At 40.3% G+C, this 25,013-nt stretch overlaps 1 long non-coding RNA gene across 1 annotated transcript in view; it reads right to left on the bottom strand.

Moving 5' to 3' along the window:
• Positions 1–3,932: 3,932 nt before the first annotated feature.
• The window catches only part of LOC136168836 (uncharacterized), a 28,076-nt gene continuing 6,995 nt past the window's right edge, over positions 3,933–25,013 (bottom strand). The window contains exons 2-3 of the long non-coding RNA XR_010663348.1: positions 11,181–11,298; positions 3,933–4,566 (exon numbers count right to left, since the gene is read on the bottom strand). This is a non-coding gene — a long non-coding RNA (uncharacterized lncRNA). The remainder of the gene's footprint in view (positions 4,567–11,180; positions 11,299–25,013) is intronic.

A 25,013-nucleotide genomic window follows, 5' to 3' on the forward strand; every position in this document is an offset into this window, starting at 1 on the left:
CGCTTTACTCAAAAGATAAGGCAAGCTATAATATACATTAAATAAGAACATGATACTATTAAAAGGAGGAGGAGAGGAGGAAAAAGAAGTGGGAGGGAAGGAGGGGAGGGAGAAAGAAAAGAAAGAACAGAACAAAAGAGAGCTATGGAGAAAAATAAATATATACATACACACAATTATATGTATATAGTACATATATAGGTGTGTGCTTATATACAGGGGTATGTGTGTGCACATGCATGTAACTCAATGGAATGAAAGATGAAGGTGCGGAAATCTCCCAGAAATTGAACAAGGCTTCAGATAATAGTTGTGCCTGTATTTATTATATTTATGTGCTTATGCGCTTTTTTCCCAGAGTGGTTTTTGCTCAGCTTAACACAGTATACCTCACTGACCCATTTGCTTACCTTGATCTTTCAATTTCCCAGTTTCTTTTAACACTTACTGTTCCACTATCATTTCAAGAGCTAACTCTTTCTACTGAAAGTATGAATGTTGACTTCCCATTTTGATTTCCAATCCAATTTCCCAATTAAAAAAATGTTAGAATGTAAATCACTTCTCTGCTTTTGGTCCCAGAAGAGGGTGAAGTCAACCCTCATAAAAGAAAGGAAAGAAAGAATATAGTTTTTGTTTATGTCAATCTCTCCCACTTGAATGTAAATTACATTCCATGAACAGGGACTCTTTTGCTTTCTATCTAGTGTCCAATGAAATAAAAGAGATTAGAAAATGCTTCTTGAATGAGTAAGTGAACAAACATAGCCCAGGGGGATGTGACTTTTGGAAGTGCCATTGCAACTTAGAGAAAGAATGGATATAGTAAGAAAGAAGCAGTGAGAAATAGTCTGGCCACCACAGATTTTATCATTTATGATACTTGCCTTGAAAAGTCTCAAGTAAGGTATCTCTGCAATTAAATCCATTTCCCCAGTATAACTGATCAGACCACACTTGGAGGTACAACAGTCAATCTCTGTAATGACTTTCTTTATATACATATTTGTGACCCAGGGATTCCCATCTGTTATAGGATACCCTTGGGAAAATTTCCTGTATGGTCTATGAACCCTCATTCCTGCCTCATGACAAGTATCTGTGTGTTAGAAGCAGATGGTTTAACAGGCTGTGAGTTATTCTTTTTTACTTAATGTTTTCTTAATTTTAGCAAACTAATGCATCCACGTGGCTTTCAAGTTACAATCAGATGGTGGGGTAGAGAGTGGGCCATTTGGTTGAGGAGCACCCAACTGTCAGCATCCGTGGGTTCCTCCTGTTGGGGGGATAAGCCTCGCTGTCAGTATTCTGAAACATTTCAGAATAGAGACAGGGGATCTCACCATTCAAGCTGCAGACATTTAGTACCTCACTGTATCCCCAGCTGTACGAACCTCGCCAGTGGGGACTTCCCACTTTCTACCAGGGTGGACAAGGAGCAGCTTCTAGGTAAGAGAGCTAAAAGAAGTTATCTCATGATGCAAAAGTTTAATGAATCCCAATCTTTCACTTCTTGCCATTCTTACTTTTAGAAACTATCTGGCATCTCCGATTCCTATGCCTTTCTAGATGCTAGGATATAATTTTCCTTTTCTCTCATTGGCTCCATTCACTGCAGGCTTTAGTTTCAGCTTTTCCAGGTTGGCTAATTCAGTGTTTTTTTTAGAAACTGTGTGTCTTTGCTTTTCAAGATTTTATAAAACAACAGTGATCCAAATACGTAAAACAAATGTGATGAGTGGTTGTCACCAAAGGTCCATAATTTCTGCCATAAGGGAAACAATAAAGGAAAGATTCACTCCCCTACCTCTCCTTCTTTCTCTCTCTCCAATTTCATAAAACCAGTAGCATTGCCAGAAATCTATCTCCATTTACTTGCTTATGTCCATTCTCTTGAAGGTACATCAGTTCAGCGGCAGAGACTTTTCAGAAAATTAAAGAATCCCAACTTTAGACAGGAATAAAATAGAGAATGAAACCTTCTGACCAGTCTCAGTCTCTTAGTGTCCTGCAATTTCTGTTTCATTTGGGATCAAAAAAGGATCCAAGGAAGACCTTCTCCAGTGATGTAGAAGCCTTGGCCCAAAATAAGAGGCAGATTGGAGGGGCTTCCTGAATTATACTTCCAGTGCATTGATCTTGATCCTATCAGACATCTTGGAGTAAGTCCATTGCTGTGGTCTACTATTGATAATACTGACCACCAAGTTTCTAAGCCTTTTTTCCACTTTATTGAGCAGTATTGCTCTTGGATCTTAGTCTGGATCCCTAATACTCCAGGTTTTCCCATTTCGACCTCCATTTCCTGACTCACAGACCTCAAGCTGCCTCTGAACATTGACAAATCTGAAGCTTCCCACTGCCCCCACTGCCAACACCAGCAGCTTTATGGCACTAGTCATATTCCCTCTCTTTTTTTCTGATTCACACTTAAGAAGTGTTAGCCTGCTGCCAGCCATGTCTGTGACAACATCACTCTTGCTTAAAAAACTGTGAAGATAAAACCCACTGTGTGGATTTCAGCCTATAAATAAAGCCGTGCACAAAATATCTTCACCTAAAAATTACTGAAATAGGTGAAACCATTTCATAACCAGCTGTTTTTCCCATCACATTTACCTAAATATCACCCTTTAGGTGGGCTTCACAGGTCACACTAGTGGTAAGGAACTCACACACCAATGCAAGAGATGTAAGAGATGTGGGTTCAATCCCTGGGTCGGGAAGATCCCTTGGAGGAGGGCATGGCAACCCACTCCAGTGTTCATGACTGGAGAATCCCACGGACAGAGGAGCCTGCAGGTTATGGTTCATAGTGTCACAGAGTTGGACACAGCTGAAGTGATACAGCATGCATGCACATCTTTTAGGTCTGTTCAATCCTATATAGACTTAAAAAGCTAGATCACATTACCCTTTGCAAAAGCCTCAAGTAATATTTTGAGTTTATTCTCACATCTCCTTTTCCACTTCTCTCAATTTCACATTTTACTGTATACTGCCTTACATTGCTGCTAAATGTTCCTGATTAAGTAAATGACAAAAAGACGAGTTTCATGAGAGAGAAAATAATGGAAGAGAGAATCAAGCTAAGAATTATACATATTCCCAAGCAACAAAACACAGAATTGGGACAAAAGTAATTCTTAATGTATATTGCCACAGTACTATAAGCTTGATATAAAAACAAAAAGCTCACATTATGCTGTTGTCATGACTCTATGATGACTCTTCCAGCTTGTTTACCAACCCTTCCATCCGCACATATATAGTCCTCTTACCACCAGGGATCTAGATTTCCTTCTAGCATTAAAGGTACATAACTTGGGTGTTCTGGAACAAGAGATTTATCTTGGATTCCAAAATTAAGAGAAAAATGCCCTTAGGTATGTTTACCATGTATGTCAAAAAGAATATGACTCTGGAAAAATATGGAACAAAAAACACACAAAAAAAGTCTCCTTCCAAACAACCAGTTTCTTCCACCCTGTTCAAGAAAGAATATTTCTGTAATCTATACATACTTTTAAAGTATTTTTTTCAACCATCATATTATCTCATGGTAAAGTTAATTAAATTTCCTTGGGTCACTAAGAACAAGCTTACTATCTTTTCTGGGTAAACTCAGTATCTATTTAAAAAAAACACACAGGGGAAGATTTCTGATGTTCAAATATTAATAATCAAAGAAAAATTTCCCTCTCTGGAAAAATAAATATGGCCTGAGTATGTAGTATGAATGCATTCACCATGGTCAATGCAATCAATAGAGAGACACTCAGATCCAGGCATGCCACAACAAATATTTCAGTTTACAAGAATAAAGAAAACATCCTAAAAGTATTCAAGCAAGAAGAAGAAACACACCACCTATAATAAATAAAAGCTAGGTTGGCCTAAGATTTAACACTAAATTTTATTGTGAAGGGAAATTCAGTGACTCAGTAATTTAGTATGCAGGTCACTTGTTTTAAATGTATAAAGACATTCTCAGGTGCAAAAAATTCTCTAAAAAACAGAAATCCAATTTGAGGAGACACTCCAGTCAACCAAAAGATAACATCAAAATTAGGAACGAAATTGAAAAAGACATGAAATAAAATTGATCCCAATACTTAATTTGCAGCAAACCTTGGGACTCCACTTTAAGTATATATAATTGACTGCATTCTAGGATGAAACTTGACCACATAGTGCCCCGTGCCATGTGCTCAGTTCAGTCCAACTCTGCTACCCCATGGACCACATAGTCCTCCAGGCTCTTCTGTCCATGAGATTCCCCAGGCAAGAATCCTGGATGGGGTTGCCATTTTCGTTCTCCGTGGGATCTTCCCACCCCAAGGATTCAACGTGTCTCTTGCATCTCCTGCGTTGGCAGGCGGGTTCTTTACCCACTGAGCCATCAGTGAAGTTCCAGATAGTGCTTTGCCCACATGCTTCTCTTCTATGTGTCTTCTTTCTTCTTTCCAAAAATACATGTTTCTTGAGCCCTCTAAGAAATGCAGCAAAAAAGGCTGGGGATTTGGAATTATCTTCTCTAAAAGTTTCACAGTGATTTATGGCAATCTACAGCAAAGGAAACAACAGTAAGCACTTAAATATTTTGCCCAACCTACTGAGTTTGTTATTCCCCAAAACAGAAAACACAATTTTAATACTAAGGCCTTTTTTAATATAAATAAATAGGAAAGTTAGAAAGATAATGGGAAATCACTGATCATTGTCCAATGCAGAAATTATAGGGTTTAAGGAAAAACGTGTTATATCTGTCCTCTAAAACCTCTAATATGATGTTTACATATCCATTTAAGCATGAAAAAGATCTATTACCAAAATTATTGAGCTTTGATACCGGCCACAAGGACTCAATTTGGGAGCCTGTGTTGTTATTCAACATGAAGCTAACCAACATAATTGGAAAGCATTGTAGTATAGAAAATACTTGTCATTTGTGCAGGGAAAGTGAATTTATTCACAATAGCACTGTTCTTTTCACTGATTTTAAGGGGGAAAGTTGCCATTAGGATTATGTGTATCATTTCCCAAGCTATTTATTAAAGTTTTATAGCAGGGGGAAATATTTTTAAGAAGCAAATTAGGGACTTCCTTGGTGGTCCAGTGGTTAAGACTGCCTTCCAATGAGGGGTTCGAGTCCCTGGTCAGGGAACTAAGAAGCCAAATGCTTTAGGGTCGAAAAAACAAAACATAAAACAGAAGCAATATTGTAAAATTTCAATAAAGACTTTTAAAAAAAGAAGAAAATTATTTGCATATGGGTGTTCTGCTTGGTTCTTTTTGCAGATGCCACAGCCACATATGTACCCCATGAGCAGAGCTGTTTAAAAAGATTTACTCTATCTATAATTCTTTCTCTTGCCTCTCTAAAAAAGTTTCTAGCTGTCTAATGATGTTCACAATGAGAAGAAGAGGGATAGGGACAGGAGACTGAGTCTCACCTGAAGCCTCCGAACAGGAGAAATCTGAGTCCCTTCCACTGCTCACAGGGACCCAGAATCATTACGAAAGGGCTGCCAAGGAGAGGCTGGGGATGTTGCAAGTTTGTGCATGTGCTAAGTCGCTTTAGTTGTGTCCGACTCTGAGACCTCATTGACTGTAGCCTCTGTCATGGAATTTTCCAGGCAAGAATACTGAAGTGGGTTGTCATTTTCTCCTCCAGGGGATCCTCCTGACCCAGGGATCAAACCCACGTTTTCTGCATCTCCTGCATTGGCAGGTCGATTCTTCACCACCATGCCACCTGGGAAGTCCCAAAAGCCTACGGCATGTGGTATTCCCAGGCAATTTATTCAAGTACTAACCAGGCCTGACCCTGTTTAGCTCCCTAGATCAGACGAGACTGGGCACGTTCAGCGCAGTAAGGGATGAACTAATTTAGTGAAAAATATTCACAGAGAAAACATGCTCAAAAGCCATGACTGAGAACCCTAAATACATTTTTATCACAAACTTACTGGAAAAATCATATAATATGGCAGAGTTTAAGCTTTAGAATCAGAAAGACCTGGGACTTCCCTGGTGGCCCAGTTGACAAAACTTCATGCCCCCATGCAGAGGGCCTGGGTTCAATCCCTGGTTGAGGAATTAAGATCCCACATGTTGCAACTAAGCCTGCATGCTACAGCTACAGAAGCCTGAGCACAACAATGGAGACCCAGCACAGAGAAAAAAAAAAAAAGAAGAAGAAGAATCAGAAAGACCTGAATTCAAATCCTAGCAATCCACCCCTGGCATATAATTTGGACAAGGTATTGAAAATCTCTGACTCTCTGTTTGCTCTTTGGCAAAATGAAGATAACAATTCCTATCTCGTGAATGCTTCTGAAGAACTGAATTAATACGTGTCAATTGTACGTATGTGTGCTCTCAAGTCACTCAGTCGTGTCTGACTCTTTGCAACCCATGGACTGTAGCCCACCAGGCTCCTCTGTCCATGGCATTCTCCAAGCAAGAAAACTGAAGTGGGTTGCCATCTCCTCCTCCAGGAGATCTTCCCGACCCAGGGACTGAATCCATGTCTCCTGCATTGGCAGGTGGGTTCTTTACCACTGAGCTACCAGGGAAGCAAGGATTCTTTACCACTGCGCCATAATGATGTCCCTAGGTCAACTTAGAAAAAAGAAGAAATCCAGGGACTTTGTACTGAAGTGAAAAATAATAATAATATCAATCAGTAAAATTTATTGTAGACTTACTGTGACCTTCAAAGCTGGGGTGTTGTGGAATATTTTAAAATTCTGGTTTTGCCATATTAATCAAATGATAAACTCCTGAGGGTCATGGATGAAACTATGAGCACTGCAAAAAGTAAAAAGGAGACATCTATGTAGAAAGAGGGACAATAAGAAGGCAATGGGAGCTGAGCCTTACAGAATGAGCAAATGAGAAACAGAAAAAGCAAGGGAGGAGACAGCAATTCAGAGAGGGATTTCACAGTGTGTGTGCATGTATGTGAGAGAGACAGAAAGGGACAGAGAGAGAGAGAGCAGAGAAAGGACAGGGAGAAGAGAGAGGCAGCCATGCGTTGGGAACCCAATGAGGGCCAGCACTGCACTCACTGCCTTACATGTGACCGTGCTGTGCTTCGTCGCTCAGTCATGTCCAACTCTCGGCAACCCCATGGACTGCAGTCTGCCAGGTTCCTCTGTCCATGGGGACTCTCCAGGCAAGAATACTGGAGTGGGATGCCATGCCCACCTCCAGAGGATCTTTCCAACCCAGGGAACAAACCCAGGTCACCCACATTGCAGGTGGATTCTTTACCATCTGAGCCACCATGAAAGCCCAAGAATACTGGAGTGAGTAGACTATTCCTTCTTCAGGGTATCTCCAGAGTATCTTCCCAGCACAGGAATTGAACTTGGGTCTCCTGCATTTCTCTGGCAAGAATCCCCGGCGGATTCTTTACCTGCTGACCTACCAGAGAAGCCCTGCCTTACATAGTAATCACATTTAATCATCAGAACACATCTGCAGGTATTATCTCCATTTTACAGATAAAGAAACTGAGGTTATAGAGGTTAGAACACAGAGCTATTTAGCAGTGACAGAGGCAGGATTTGAATCCAGGTTTGCCCAATCCAGTACTTAGGCTTTTCCCAACATCACAGTTGTCAAGTCATGATAAACACGATCAGACTGGAGTGTTTAGTTTGTTGAGAAAGGCATACATTTTTATTCAGAATGTCCGTCTTGTGACAAAAACCTCAATGTTATTGAATTCCAAGATTGAAATAAATATCCTACTCTCTTTAAAGTATAGGAATTCAGCTCTTTCCCCCTTAAGCAAAAATTGCTTTGCTGTTGTTCAGTTGCTTAGTCATGTCTGACTCTTTGTGACAGCATGGACTACAGCATGCCAGCTCCCCTGTCCACTGTCTTCTGGAGTTTGCCCTGATTCACATCCATTGAGTTCGTGATGCTATCTAACCACCGTATCCTCTGCCGCTACTTCCCCTTTTGCCTTCAATCTTTTCCCAGCACCAAAGCTTGCTTAGCAGATCCAAAACCCCCTGCAAAGACTACTATTCCCTTGATATACTAAATTCCCTTCTCATCTACCTCCTAGCCCCAGCAAATTCTGTTTCTCACTCAGAGAGGAATTGATTTTCATTGGTATTCATTTGAAGTAGGGAAGGTCACAGCTTAGAACACTGGCAATGTATTGTCTAAAGAGCACAGTTTGTATCTTGCTTCCGAGAGAAGATCTTTAAAGATGCCTTGGCTTAGCTGACTTTTCTTCGCCTCCTGCATGCATCCAAGAAACATCCTCCAGGGAGAAAGTCAATTTCAAATCTCACACTGCAGAGGCTCTGGGGCTGAATGCAGATTAGCCTAGTCCTTCTCTTTTGAGATAAATGGAATCTAAGGAGAGTTTTAAAAGAAAAGTTTTTAAGCAATCCTTAGGGCCTAGACTACGTTTTGATCAGACCAAGAAACAAGTTTCCAACCTGAAAGCCAAATAGGAGCCTTGATCCTCATTCAATTTATTTTTATTTTCCAGATCCTCCCTTACATTGAGAATATGTAAACATTTTCAAATGCTGTAAGTCCCCTACATACCAATCTTCAAGTTTCGGACATTCAAAGACATGAACATGCACGCCAGCCTCTGTATGCTAGCTGTTATACTGTACTAGTGTACTTTTCAAGGTACTGTACTCTAAGATTAAAAATCTTTTCTTTATTTTTGTGTTTTTTTATGTGCATACTATTTGTGTGAAAATTATTACAAACCTATTACAATACAGTACTATATAAGCCAATTGTGTAAGTTGGGTACCTAAGCTAATTTTGTTGGACTATGAACAAACTGGACTTACAAACGGGCTCTCAGAATAGAACTTGCACTTATGTAGGGGACTTATTATATTCTAGCCATTAAGTTGTTCTCCTTTGCAAAAGGGCATCCTGGAAAGGAGGTTTGTCCTTAAAATGGTGAGTATGAGGACTGAATTATTCTGCAGTTTCCTGAGAAAGAGCACAGTAAAATCTGGAAGCATTTGAGGGTATTCTTAATTACTCAGACAGAATTATCAAAGCACACAGTGACTCCATCTATCCCTTCCTAGTATCTCACTCTCATTTTCTTTTTTACAATGTAGATCTTTTACATAAAATTGTCTGGAGAAAAACAGACTATACTTGAGGGAGCAAATGTTAGGCCAGCCTTTCTCTGCTGTGACTGGTACTGGTGAAGGTCTTGAATATTCATGAGGAATACTTTTTAAAAATCACAGGGAGTGATTATCACTTCTTTTTCCTTTTCCCCAACATTTTCCCACACTGACTAGAATAATTCAAAACTTTGGGCTGGGCACAAACCAGATTACATAATTTATAAGTTTCAGTTGCAACGAGTAGCCAAGTTTGAGGCTCACAGGAGCTCCTTTCTGAGTGAATATTACTGAGAACACAGGAAGCTCTCCTTCACCTGCAGCTCCACTGAGGTAGAGAGCAAATGAAGATGATCTAGGAGGCTGACCACCAATAGCTATAAACCAAACATTCAAAAAGAAGGCTAACCTTGTAAAAACAATGCTATGTACTAGCACATGTGCCTGGCGAAGGCAAAAGTTTTGCATTCATTTCCTCACTTAACTCTTACAACTCTATGAGAGGCATCACTATCACCCACTTGTCATATATGAGGAAACAGGCATAGAGTGAGAGGTAAGTAAGTGGCAGAGCCAAGGTTTATGCCAGGTAGTATAACCCTGAAACAGGAGGGAAGGGGGCAGGGCACAATCCCTAAAGAATGACAGAGCCCTTGAGGATACAGCAAAATCTGATTAGAACCAATTAGGCCCAGGATGGTGGAAGATTTAACTTCCAGTAGATCTTGAGCCTCATTGTATGCTCACTGTGAAACATTAGCTAAATGACTCACCATAGGTGCCAGGACAGTTCTGAGGCTAACTATAAAAGGTCAAAAAGTGAGCAGTGGCCTAATTCCTGGAAATTTCTGTCTCTTCTCCAAAATAATTAGAAAAATCCTCCCACTCATTAGCCCATGAAACTACCCAGACCATAAAGCTAACTATTCCTCTAGGCTTCTGAGATGGCCCACACACTGTCTGTGGAGTGTGTTTCTCCCAGGGCTGTTCTCGCCTTTTGAGACAGACCACATTCTGTCTATGAGATGTGTATTTCTCAAAATAAACTCGCTTCTTACCCTACGGCTTTTTGTCTCATTAGAAAGTTCTTTCTATGCTGAGATGTAAAGAATCTGAACTTCAATAGGTCCTGAGACCAGCTTTGTGGTTTTCATTAAAAGATAGTGGGTAAGCCCCGTAAGTTAAGGACTTGAGTCATCCTGTTCACTTGTATACCTCCAAAATCCTAGAACAGTGTGTGGCACACAGTAGGTGTCTAATGCTTGTCTAACTATTTAATTGTATAATTAAATGATGAAAATATGAATAAATTAAGTTTTCAATCTAACTTGGTCCCTTGATCTTCAGATTTCTTGGGTACAGAAAACAGGACACTCTTGGAAGCATGAAAGAGACCACCACGTGAAGAATCCCTCCCCCAGCCCTTTCTCTGGTGTGGACTCAGCCGCAGACATGTATGACGGCAGTGCAGCCCCTGCCCACACCCCTGCAGTATTTTTTTCTCATTATTCTGTAGCGCTAATTAGTCTCCGTTGTGCAATTCCCTAACATCATTCTTTTCCAGCATTTAACAAAGTGGAATTTGAGAGCATGAGAAAGGGAAAAATTTGTCTCTGCACACTTGTCCACAGTCTCAACAGGAAGTCCACGGAACTGCTGCCTCAGAACTACCTGAGGTGGCTGCCGCAGACAGGATTCCAGGGGCCAGCTTCAGACTTTCCGCCTCAGAATCTCAGGGCATGCAGCCCAGGAAACTGAATGTTTAACCAGCTTCCCATGTAATTACAGATCCATGTCAGTGAAGCACCACTATCAAATCTCTTCCCCCACAAAGGAGGCTACAGGTTCTTTTTAAAAATCCCTGATGTTGGGCTCCAGCATTTCAGGAGATCTCTTTGAGGAGAGTCTATTTCCCTCCATGCTGAACCTGTCTACTCTCTCCCAACATCTCTGATTTCTACCATGGTGTCGCACTGAGACCTGCCCAGCTTCCCTGGGTTAATCCTCTGGCTGAACAGTGTGCCTGAGCTGATGACAGCATCCTACCTGGATGCCTGTTTATGATCTTTCTTGGCGCATCCTTGGTAGTGCGAGAGCAGCAGTGGCCCGTAAAGACCAAGCTCAAGCACATAGAACTCCAGGTCCATCCACTCCTGGCCTCCACCTGTAGGGCGAGAATTTGAACATCTGTGAACCAGTCTAGGTCACTTGCAATCCCCTTCTCCCAAACGTTGCTATTCAAAGGGAAGTACAGTGGGTAAGAATCCGCCTGCTGATGTAGAGGACACAGGTTCTACCCCTGGTCTGGGATGATCCCACAAGTCTCAGAGCAGCTAAGCCCTTGCACCACAATACTGATCCCATGCTCTAGAGTCCAAGAGCCACATCTACTGAAGCCCATGTGCCTAGAACCTGTGCTCCACAACAAGAGAAGACACCACAATGAGTAGCCTGTGCACCCCAACGAAGAGTAGCTCCCACCCACTGCAACCAGAGAAAGCCCACTCACAGAAACAAAGACACACACAAAAGAACAAAAATAAATAATTTTTAAAAACAAAGGAAAGTATAGCATCAGGTTTAAGAATGTAGATTCTGGAACCTGACCAAACCCACATCTCAGCTTGGCAACTGACTAACTGTGAGCTATTTTTGTTCTTTGTCCTAAGTTTCTCCACTTGTAATAGTACCTCCCTCTTAGAATGACCACAAGATTAAATGAACATGCTTAAAGCATGTAAGTGTGTAAGTGTGAATTGCTGCTATTAAAATAAGGTATCAAAAGCATCTAAGGAGAGGCTTAGAGTGGGAAAAATATGTAATGAATAAGAACCCTAAGGGGAACTCAGTGAAACAAAAGAGGAGCTCATCACCCCCGTCTTGCTATATGTGTGATGTGAATAAGGGCAGTTTACACACACTAGTGTCCTTTTCTCCCGGTGATATCAGCTGAGCATTCTCCACATCAACTCCTTAAGTATAGAAGCCATACCCTAAAGACAAGTTTATATCTTCCTTTACCCCTGGAGAAGGGCTAGGCTATCCACTTTAGCATTCCTGCCTGGAAACTTCCATGGCTAGACGAGCCTGGCAGGCTACAGTCTACAGGGTCATAAAGAGTCAGACACGACTGAGCGACTTCCACTTTTACTTTATTACAAAATATGTTCAGTTTTTTTTCAGTCTTTTTGTGACTCTTTAAGTCAGAAGATAAGAATCTGAGGAACTGGGAAACATAATCAACTTCCCTAGGCCTCAGTTCACCACTAAATAAAAGGGTTGAATTTAGACTACCCAGCTCTGCTATCTTACAGTGCACTGTGCTGCCAAGCTTTGCTGACTCAGCTGAGCTGCAGAAGGTTAAGCCTCCTGATCATCACTGCATCACTGCCTTAAGAGCAATGCATGGCCCTTGATTTTCAGTCACATGCCAAAAATGTGGTGAGGAGGCTACAGGTGGGAGGTTATGGCAAAGAGACTAGAACAAAGAACGGGTAGAAAGAGAAAGTCAGAATGTACACAGAACATTGGTCTCAAGGCATTCAATTTTAAACATGGTACTACAGACTTAGAATGTATGCAAGATATATCATATAGCAACAAAAGATTGAAAATACATGTGCAGCAATAGAAGTGAGTTAAATAAATGATGGCCTTCCCAGGTGGTGCTAGTGGTAAAGAACCCGCCTGCCAAGGCAGGAGACATAAGAGATGTGAGTTCAATCCTCGGGATGGGAAGATCCCCTGGAGAAGAACATGGCAACCCACTCCAGTATTCTTGCCTGAAGAATCCCATGGACAGACGAGCCTGGCAGGCTACAGTCCATGGGGTCACAAAGAGTTGGACACGACTGAAGTAACTTAGCACACACACACCCAAATGAATTGCGGTAGACTCACAAAATGAAATGCTAAGCAGCCTTTAACAAAAATTAGGTAGCTCACATTTTATAAATCTTGTTAAGAAAAGATGTGCAAGGCATACACATTAAAAAGGCATACTTTTTTATATGAAAAAAGCAGATAGTATATAAAATATTTTATCTCTCTGTCACATACACACACACACACACACACACATACTTTTATACATACATAGACTATCTATGAACAATGCATAAACCAGCTACCATGGCTGGAGGGAAGAGAGAGGGAGAAGAGGAGGAAGGAGGCAGTTTTAACTTTTTATGAATACCTTTTCAAATCTTTAGAATTTTGAACCATACTACTTGTTTAAAAGTAAATAAACATTAATGAAAAATTTAAATGTATTACAATTCCCACAGTGGTGATAACAGATAGAAAGGTATGCTATTTGGGAACACAATGTATATTATATACTATATGCATGTAAAACAAGCATATGAACATCTACTGATGTAAATTAAAGCAAAAATAGCCTCATTAATATGATACCTGGGAACTTCTTTAATATGAGAGGAGGGGAATTGGATCAAGGTTTAGATGAAAACATGACTGGTCAGGAATTGGTCAATACTGAAGCTGGTGATGGGTACACAGGGATCCTTTTACTTTCATAAAGTATATAGGGATTCTGTCTATATTTGTAAATGATTAAAATTTTTCACAAAAGAAAGTATTTTTAAATGGCTTCATTAGGTGTCTATAAATAAGTAGACAGACTATATATACAGCTCTAAAGTCGATCAAATTGATTGTAGAATATGAAGTTTGTGAGCACAGATCTAGTGAAGGGAAAGAAAGCTCTTAGAGTTTAGCACAAGGAGCCCTGGCTCACGGTCAGCCTTGAGAGTCAGACCAGGCTGGGAGTGAAGACCTCACTCAGGCAGAAGCTGACAACATGTGTTACCCTGGAGACAATACTTAAAATGACAATTTTTTAATTAGTATTATTTTTTAGACCAGTTCTAGGTTCATTGAAAAATACAGGGGAAGGTACAGTGATTTCCCACATCCCTCCTGCCCCCACACATGCATAACCCTCCCCACTACCAACATCCCCCACCAGAGAGGTGCATTTGCTACAACTGACGGACTTGTACTGACACATGATAACCACCCAAAGTCCATCATTCACCCCAGGGTCACTCTCGGTGTTGTACCTTCTATGGATTTGGACAAATGTATATTGACATGTACCCATCATTACATTACCAAACAGAGAAGTTTCACTGCTCTAAAAATCCTTTGTGCTTTGCCTATGTATCTCCCCCTCTCCTTTAACCTCTGGAAACCAATGATCTTTTCCATAGCTTTTCATAGTTTTCTTCTCCATAGTCTTTCCTTTCCTAGAAGGTCATAGAGTTGGAATCATGCAATATGTAACTGACATCATTTAAAATATATTGTAACTAACTTTTTTAGATCTTTCTAAACCAGGACCACCATCCCAGCAAGGTGTTCAGGCTTTAAAAATAGAAAATAATACAGCTCTTTTTAATTGGGTATTTCTTACAGCTTCCATGCTCCATCTGCATATATACAAGGGTAAGAAATAGCAGTATGTTTCAATTTATTTCAATATTTTTACACCTTGAACAAATTCACATATTCTGATCTTAAAAGAATCTGGCAAATTCAAGGAATGTGACATAAAAATGGTATTTCTTTAAACTCAAGGTGCTCAAGAGTTCACCAGATGCATTTCCAACATCTGGCTCACACAATTTCTCACTGTGTTGCTACTGAACTCCTGAGTGACTAAAATGTACCATGTAAGACCATAAAGGTATATCAGATCCTGATACCTGGAGGACCTAGCACTTCTTGTCAGTATCGCTGAAACAAGAAAGATGAGCATCTCAGATGCTCCTGTTTAGTGTTTTAAATCCTCCTCCATTGCTTGTTGCTGTTCAGTCACCCAGTCGTGTCTGACTCTTCGCGCCTCCATGGACTGCAGCATGCCAGACCTCCCTCTCCCTCACCATCTTCTGGAGTTTGCCCAAGTTCATGTCCATTGTATCATCCAGCCATCTCATTCTCTGATGCCCTCTTCTCCTTCTATCCTTAATCCTACCCAGCAGCAGGATCTTTTCCAATGAGTTGGCTTTTCACATCATGTGACCTAAATATTGGAGCTTCAGCATCAGTCCTACCAGTGAGAATTCTGGGTTGATTTCCTTTAAAATTGACTGATTTGATCTCCTAGATGTCCAAGGGACTCTCAAGAGACTTCTCCAGCACTACAGTTTGAAGGCATCAATTCTTTGGCACTCTGCCTTCTTTACAGTCCAGTTCTCACAAAAATATGTGACCACTGGAAAGACCAAACCCTTGACGATACCGACCAAAAGGTCAGCAAAGTGATGTCTTTGCTTTTCAACACACTGTCTAGGTTTGTCATCGTTTTCCTTCCAAGAAGTAATTGCTTTTCTGCTTTCACGGCTGCAGTCACCATCCACAGTGATTTTAGAGTCTAAGAAGAGGAAATCTGCCACTGCTTCCATCTTTCCCCCTTCTATTTGCCATGAAATGATGGGGTTGGATGCCATGAACTTACAGCTATCTAAATGGTGATTCTTTGAATTTTCCTTTAGAAATACACCATTTTCAATATGCAATGAACCTAAGGGCTCCTTTCTTCTGCAAAGAATTAGACATGTTAGATCCACCACTTTATTCACTTACAAAAAGTAGGAACCAAGTGTAGTTTCCTTTAGAGTGAAGAATTTGGTTCACTGAGTATTGATTCTTTGTTCCTGGGTTCCTTTCTCCTCTCCCAAACATTGCTTCCCTTTTTATTCGGGTTGTAAGAAAAAGGGGCACTGGCTTTGATTCTGCAGACCTAGTTGCAAGCACTGGCTTCTGTTACTCAGTACTGACCACTTTATATCTCTAAGTAACTGATTATCTATTTCTTTATCAATAAAAATGGAGATAAAAGACTTATCTAACTGACTAGATAGAAGTCTTGGAAATGAAATTGGAAAGTCCTACAAAATCATCACATGTTACATGCTGATACAAGCTGCTTTCCTGCTGCTTAAAAGATACATGCTGCCCCTTTTGGGTCCTGCCTCCACCAGCTCTGTACCTTTTCCTCCACACAGTCTGACTTTGCCTTTCCCACTTCCCAAACAGCCTAACCCAGACTGGCCTCCATCTCCACCATTCCACTGAAACTGGTTAGATGAAGGTCACCAGTAACTTCCATGCTGTAAAGATCTGGCTGTTTTCAGTCAATACCTTTCCAGATATCTCTCTAGAAGTGATCACTTTCTGAAAACATTCTTTCCTAAATTTACCCTCTCATCTTCCACTCTTCTAGTATTTCGCAAGCCTATCTGGTGACTCTTCAACCTCCTTTGCTAGTTCTGTCTGTTAAATTAAATGCTTTTTAATTTCTGAAATATTTTGTTTAAACAAGAAATTAGCAGAGATTGAGGTTTCTCTTGGTGGTGGTGGTGTACCTTCATATATGCAAAGGAAGGAAATTCTCCTTCTGGTTTAACAAAGAAAATTCTTAAGTATTTATACTTCTTTGAAAGTAAAGTCAACTGAAATATTATTTGGAGGGGAGGGGGCAACACATTCTTAAGAAAAACTAATGAGATTTATAGACGTTTTAGAGGTTAGAGGTTATTTTCATAGGGCCAATCAATATGTGAAGTCTCAGTGTTTTACAAGATGCTATTGTTAAAAATATCTATTGCAAGGAGAATTTTATGATGCAAAACAATCTGCTTGTCGTCAGTGGCAAGAGAAAGTGGAAATTTTTCTCCTCGTGGCGTAAAGATTTCTTGTACCAGCAATTGCAGCAGACTAGAGTTTGAAGGCTAATAGTGGAATTCCATTAGCTAGTTCAGTTAGCAAAAGAAGCATGACCGATAATGTGGAACTTAAGGGGCACAGGGAAGATAAAACAAGATTTTTAACAAATGTGAACACACAATGTTTTGCAATTTGGGGGGCCAGATTTAAAATATTTAAGTCCCTCTGTGCTCAGTCCCAGACCCCCTACTACTTCTTGTGGCTTTAATCAACACCTCTTTGCAAGTGACTCCCAGGTTAGATCTCTAACCTAACTTCTCTTCCAAGCTCCTGACTGGAATCTCCAAATAGAAGAGTTACAAGCACCTCAGTATTATCAGGTCTAAATCAGAACTCCTGGTTTCTGGTCCCTATAACCTCTCCCTCCCCTCTGTCACTGATACCTAAGCCGATGGCACCATTCAGCACCTACTCATCCGTGGCTCTCCTATTTTCTTCACACTCCTCTGAAGTTATGCACTCTCTCATCAAGTCATATCTAGTTTACTTTTAACCTGAGTCTGGATTCTGTGGGCTTTTTCTTCGGCTCCACTGCCACTATCCACATCCAGGCTATGACCATCTCTTCTCTGGACTATTATAATCAAATTTTTTTTTTCTAAATTTATTTATTTATTTTTTCATTTATTTTTATTAGTTGGAGGCTAATTACTTTACAATATTGTAGTGGTTTTTGCCATAGATTGGCATGAATCAGCCATGGATTTACATGTGTTCCCCATCCTGATCCCTCCTTCTGCCTCCCTCCCCATCCCATCAACTTCTAATTGATTTTCTGCTTTTATCCTTGCCCCAATACAATTCCTTCTCCATACAGCAGCAGTGGGATCCTTTTAAAATCATAAATAACAACATTTAAGGCCCTTGCTTAAATCCTCTCAGTGGCTTTCCCTTGTATTTACAAAATGATCCAAGCTCCTTAAAGAGCCCCCATGCTCCAGTGGCTACCTGTCTCATTTCATTCTGACCTCATTTCACCCCCTCTCCCTCTCACTAACACATTTCACTCATAACAGCTTTTTTTCAGATGCTCTAACATGCCACCTTCTTTCCTACCTCAATACCAGTAAACATACTCATCCCACTACCTGGAACATCCTTCTACTCAAAACTTTAAAACTGGGGTCCCCAACCGCTAGGACCTAATGTCTGATGATCTGATGAAATAACAGAAATCAAGTGCACAATAAATGTAGTGTGACTGAATGATCTCGAAACCATCCCCACCCCCAGTCCATGGAAAAACTGTCTTCCACGAAACCTGTATCTGGTGCCAAAAAATTTGGGGACCGCTACTTAAACGACTAGAACCATCTTACCATTCAAGGTTCAGCTCAGCTGTCACCTCTCCAGAGAGGCTTCCCCACTGTTTTCCCTTATGACAATGTGTTTTAATTTTGCTAAGTATTTCTTTGTTTACTCGTCACTGTCTGACTCACCCACAAGGCCACACTGTGTGAAGACACAGACCACAACTATTTGGTTCTTCACTGCACACCAGCACCCAGCAATGAGCCTGGAATGCAGGAGGACCCTTCTCTAGTCTGTTCATAAAAATCTCGTTTGCAAATGAATTTACAAATTTTAGGATGATACAAAGCAGAGAATCCTCATAAATAATATTCTTCCTAATTCTTCAATAGTAAAAAGAGAAAAATTTTCAACTAATTTCATGATCATGGTAATTCTTTAATATGGCAGGATGAGGGCAGCGTGAGGCCTGTCCTGTCCACTGTAGGATGTTTTACATTATTTATTGCCTTCGTCCATCATTTGCCCATAGCACGGCCCTATGACAACCAACTGTGTCTCCAGATATCGCTACATGCCCACTGGGGAGTAAAATTACACCTAACTGGAAACCATTGACCTGCATCATCAATACTTAATATGTCATTTAATCCCCCACAAAGGTAAAAATAAAAACATTAAGTGAGGAAGTTAATGCACCAAGAGCATAAGTGACCTGTTTAAGGCTGCAAAGAATTAAGAGTAGAAAGGGGAGCAAAATTCAGCAAACAAACCTCCCAATTAACGCTGAAGTAGACTTCTGGTTCATAAACACCTGGTTGATCTGCTTTGGTGAATATGAATATATTTGTTTTGAAAGAAAACAGTAATTATATTCCCATCAAAGTTAACATTAATTAACGTCAAGTCATTGGAAAGACAGCTACATTGAACTGACAAAAATTCTTTGAGGCTGGAATTGCTTTCCCCAGTCTTAAAGAAGCCTTACATCTAATGCTCGGTTTCTAACTCTACTGGTACATCAGTGCAGCTTTTAAACAAATTATTTTAAATAAAAAATTTGCATCTCATTGTTATCTTTTCCCAGTAAAATCTCAGAATCACATAAGAATTCTAGATTTTAGCTCCTTTTTTGATAATTCATACAATGTACAGTCTGGGTTTTAATGAGTGCTTAAAGCACTCTGAATGTGAATTATTTTCTCATATTTCATGCATCAGCTTTTTTAATTTCTTAATCAGATTCATTTATCTTCAGGACCAGGTACAGCTTCTGTTGTCTTAGAGGTACACCCAAAGTTGTATTAAGAAAATACTGTCATTATTAAACCTACATAAGCAGAAGACAGAAAGCCCTCACCACAGAATAACATCTATCTACTGTAAATGATTGACAGCTATGAGCCGAGTGCTATAGTAAGTGCTTCATATACTTTATATCATGTAGGTTTTATAACAGCCCTTTGGCATAAGAACTATTATACCATTTCACCAATGGGGTCAACAAGTAAATTAGGTAACTCACCTAAGCCACCATATAAAATCAGGGGTGAAAACCCAGGTGCCTCTGATTTCAAAGACTAAAATATTAACAACCAAATGTTAAGTCCTACTCAGTGTGACTGAGAATCAACCAATACTGCTCATCCCTGATGGCCATTCTCGTTATGAAATCTGATCACTTGTTTTCTGAAGGAAAAAAAATCTGAGGATTAAGAAAATCTTCATCTCTCATTCTAGAGAAGCCACAAACCAAAGGTGCTCTGACTCAAGAGGTGACCTTGTATTGAACCAGATATGACATCTAGGAAGTTGAGAAGGAATGCCATCCACTGCTGCTAGTACTCCCAGAATTAGACCTTTAGTTTTTGGCTCTGTGGGAAAGGATGACCAACTATCCAGGTGGACCCAGGACCATCCTGGTTCTAGCCCTGAACGTCCTGCATCTGGGAAACCCTACCTGGAGATGTGTTCCCCCTCCGTTCTCTACCAAATCTCCCTGATGCCAGCTGCCTCTCTACATCTCTAAATGCTCACGTTTTGAAGAAACATTAAGATTTTACTGTGGCAAGACTTGACTACATAAAGACTATGCCAGATACAAGGATATCAAGACAAAAACTTGCAAATCTCTGAACAGGTACCATCTGCCTGCTGTATTGTCTTTCATATTGATAGCCATCCTTTCAAATACCAACTGGGACTAAGACCTACCATCTACCATTATACTCTATAAACACCATGTTCGACCTGCCCGGCTCTCCTTGCTCTACCCAGTTACCCTAGCAGCTGTCTTATGTCCACCTGCTGTTCCCATGTGGCCTGGTCTGTTCACCCAGCGTGCTATGTGTGTGCTAGTCACTCAGTCATGTCCAACTTTTTGTGACTCCAAGGACTATAGCCCACCAGGCTCCTCTGCCCCTGAATTTTTCAGGCAAGAATACTGAAGCGAGCTCCTATTTCCTACTCCAGAGGATCTCAACCCAATGACTGGACTCCTAATTCCACACTGACAGAAGCCTCAGTACCTCTTTTCTGGACATACCCATCTTTTCCACTTTGAGAATGCCATGTTTTGTATGATCATAGGAAATGCAATCATTTTCTTTAGAGTGTTGATAATCCTTGACCCTCAATTATTCTGAGAAGAACTGAATTGTTAAGTGATTTCCCACACATTGATATAAATACGTCTTATGAAAGAAAGTAGGAATGATTGAAAAGAGAAAACAAAGAGAGTTGAATTCTAAAAAGAAGCCACTTGTCTAACTGGCCTACCTAGCTAAGAGGGAAGCTAGAAGTGGCTAAAACCTCATGCCACAGGAGAGCTGTTGTGTCAATGATATAAGTGTTTTTTCAAGTTCTGGACCATAGATCCTCAAGCAAAACACCAGAAAAAAACATTATCAGAAGATCTCCATTTTCAAACATAATTGGGAAATCTGGAAATACTGTTTTCTCATCCTCAGTACTTTGATTTCTCTGCCTCCTTAGTTCTATGTTCATTTTTCCCCTCAACTTCTTGAACTGAACAGTTGGCCCTTATAGCTACTTCCCATAACTGCCTTTCATAAAGAATATATGTATGAATATATTGATATCAGCTCACCCATTTATTAACTCTGCTTCCTTAAAGGCATCACTTCATCTTTTAGGACCCCAGTTTATACAACATAAATGGGATGATAATATCCTAACAAACTAACAGATATTAGGATACCTGTCATGGAAGCCTGTTGCTTTGTCTACCTTATATACACCTCTTTACCTTCCGTCTAGTAGCGAGATCTGGCTTATGAGTGAGAAAGTCATTACAAGTAGTCTGCACCGAGTTTGTGTCACCATAATACACTTCTATCCATCATTTAATTCCCTTTCCTCACCAATATTACCCTGAAATTCTTTATGGAACATGCATCTCCCCATTCTTAGTCATATCCTAGCTGAATAAGCAAGCTACACTTGGATTAATGCAATTGATATATATTCCATCCTCCAGACCATAGAAGTAGGCATGTGACCCAATGCCAGCCATTAAGAGAATGGACGAATGTCAGAAATTGTGTGGGAGCACTGAAAGAGTGCTCTCAACCTGAAGCGCAGTGTGAGAAATAAAATCATTTTGATCCGGTAAAGAGAGAAACTCTAGTTGCCAATGTCATGAATGGAGCCTGAGAATGAAATTAACAATATAGGACACAGCATGGAGAGCTAGGGGGAAATCAGGGATCACCCTGATGACATTGTTTGCAGGCTGAACCCCACCTGGAATCAAATCTGTGTGAGCCATTTGATTCCCTTTATTGTTTCCAGTAGTTTAAATTGAATTTTCTGTCTCCTGCAAACAAAAGACATTTGAAGATCATGAGACCCACACCTGCCAATCAGAGCACATTCACCGCTCAGTTTACAGATATTAGGGTCCAAGTGGGCACAGAGAAGCCAAGGCAGGAGCTCCCTGGGACCACTCAGGCAGCACTCTTAGAGAAAGATGTTTCTTTCCTTCCTGGGGGTTGCTAAGCAATCCTTGCCCTCTGTAAGGAAAGAATCTACCTTACAAATGTGTCCCTCTTTATAATCACATTCTTTGAATTGCAGAATCAAGCAGTACCAAAATCCAGGTCTAGACTTGATTTTTAGTTATGTAAAACATATTCCTTTTGCTTAATAAGTCTGAATTGTATTTCTGCTATTTATAACCAAAAAGGTCTTGACTAGCCCCTTTATACTAGATTCTTTGGTAACACTTTTATGTATGTGAGAAATCATAATCAACCTCATTTCATAGATGAAGAAAGTGTGGCTCAGAGAAGCTAAGTGAGTTGTTCAGGGTTATAGACCAGGAACTTGAGAGCTCATTAAGTTGAAATTTGCTGTTAGTAATTGTGTTAAATGGTTTGCAGATGCTTTCATAAGGTTGGTCACAATTCTCAGGTTCTGATTTAGCAGCTAAGCTCTGTGGAACAAAAGGAATGGGGTAGTCTTGATGGATGACCTCACTGGCATGTCCCCAGAAAAGATTTCATCAAAGGTTTACTCTACTAATTCCTTAAAAAAATTCTTAACAACTATGGATTCTGCTTCTCACGGTCAAACTCAAGTAGTTCAGCATGATTCATTTCCCTATAAAACCAAAGGTGCCTTGCAGGTGGATATTTACCACCTGGTTTAAAGGAATGCATGATATTGGTACCTAAAATCAGAGTCAACAACATTTACATTCCACTGCTTACAGACTAAAAACAGGCAGTTTAAGGATGTTAAACAGCAGCATCTTCTGGTGTTCGTTTTTAATTGTTGGTGGTGGTGCTGAGGCTATTGGTGCAGTAGTGCTATTATCTTGAAAACGTACATTTAAATCCAAGCAGGAAAAATTCTACTAAGAAAACAAACAAACAAAAGCCAGCTTCTATAAAACCACCTAAATATTAAGTCCGTCCCATTCCATGGTACATTATGATGCCATGTTCCATCAGTCTTTCCCTCCTTTCCAGAATACAGAAAATTCCAAGTGGAGTGTGACTTAGGTTGTACATTTTTCTTGTACTGCCCAGTTACTACTGCTCAGACACTGAAGGGCCTTTAGGGCTGGGACTCTTATTTATTCAAAACACTCAGATGGATTCATCTCTTCTGGATCGGGGAGAGTAAGGGTGTAGTACGAGCAGTTGGTCTCAGTCTTGACCCTCAGCCTCTGGACATGGGTAAATCCACAGAACTCTGTCTTAGTGCATTAGTTCCCTGTGGCTGCCATAACAAATTACCACATACTTAAAACAACAAAAATGTATTCTCTTACTACAGTTTGGAGGTCAGAAGTCAAAATGAGTTTTAAGGGGCTAATATAAAGGTCTTGGGAAAGCTTTTTCCTTCTAGAGGCTCCAGGGAGAATCTATTCCTTGCCTCTTCCAGGATGTAAGGCTGCAAATTCCTTGACTCCTGTGGCATCACTCCAATACCTGCTCCATTATCACACAGCCTTCTCCACCTCTGGTCTTCTTGCCTCCCACTTATAAAGACCATGGTGATTGTCTCTAGGATCCACAGGATAATACAAGACAATCTTCCCATCTCAAGGCCCTTAATTTAATCACACATCCAAAATGTCTTTGCAACACTGGCAGTCTTCATGGGTTCTGGGAACTAGGAGGTAGACATCTCTGGGGAACCATAATTCAGCCCACCACAATACCCCACTGGACATTTGGATATAGAGGCAAAATCTAATATAGGAATTCTTAAACAGTCCAATGAATGAAATCCTAGGTCACTTTCCAGGCAGAGTAGAGTGGGTATGGATGAAAAACAGCCCCACATCATCCATTGTAGAATCAGTTTAGTTTATAACATGGTACAAGTAGGCCAGATCCAGAAAAGGCAGACTCAGAATTTTTTTTTTTTTTTCCAAAAAAAAAGGCTGTAGCTATTCCACTGCTTCTCACCAGCTCTGTGAGGCCTTATATATTATATGAATTAATCAGTCTCTCTTTTCTCCTTTACCTTTTTCTTCTCTTCTTGTCTCAGCTATTTCTAAGGCCTTCCTTGCTCCTTGGAAGAAAAGCTATGACCAACCTAGACAACATATTAAAAAGCAGAGACATTACTTTGCCAACAAAGGTCAATCTAGTCAAAGCTATGGTTTTTCCAGTAGTTTGGTTTTTCCACATCATGTATGGATGTGAGAGTTGGACTGTAAAGAAAGTTGAGTGCCGAAGAATTGATGCTTTTGAACTGCAGTGTTGAAGACTCTTGAAAGTCCCTTGAACTGCAAGGAGATCCAACCAGTCCATCCTAAAGGAAATCAGTTCTGAATATTCATTGGAAAGACTGATGCTGAAGCTGAAACTCCAATTTTGGCCACCTGATGCAAAGAACTGACTCACTGGAAAAGACCCTGATGCTGGGAAAGATTGAAGGCAGGAGGAGAAGGGGACAACAGAGGATGAGATCGTTGGATGGCATCATTGACTCAATGGACATGAGTTGGAGCAAGCTCCAGGAGATGGTGAAGGACAGGGAAGCCTGGCATGCTGCAATCCATGGGGTTGCAAAGAGTTGGACAGGACTTAGAGACTGAACAACAATCTTCTAAACCTGTTATACTCTCTCTGGAGAATACTTACCTACCTCCTAGTGCTGTTGTGAGTATAAAATAATCACATAAAACAACAGCTCAGTGCATAGAATGCAGCTGGTAACCTACACATTAACTATTTGTATAATGTTAATAACAATAATTATTTCTGATTGTTAAATTTGTGATAGTTGACTAAATTTCCCAGAAAGGTTTGCAATTTCATAGGGTTTTTTTAAAAGCAAGACTAGAAAGCAATTTTTCTCAGAGAGTGCCGTATTTTTCAGGAGCAAAGGGGATCA

Source organism: Muntiacus reevesi, chromosome 1 (genome assembly GCF_963930625.1).
Source record: "Muntiacus reevesi chromosome 1, mMunRee1.1, whole genome shotgun sequence".
Lineage (NCBI taxonomy): Eukaryota > Metazoa > Chordata > Mammalia > Artiodactyla > Cervidae > Muntiacus > Muntiacus reevesi.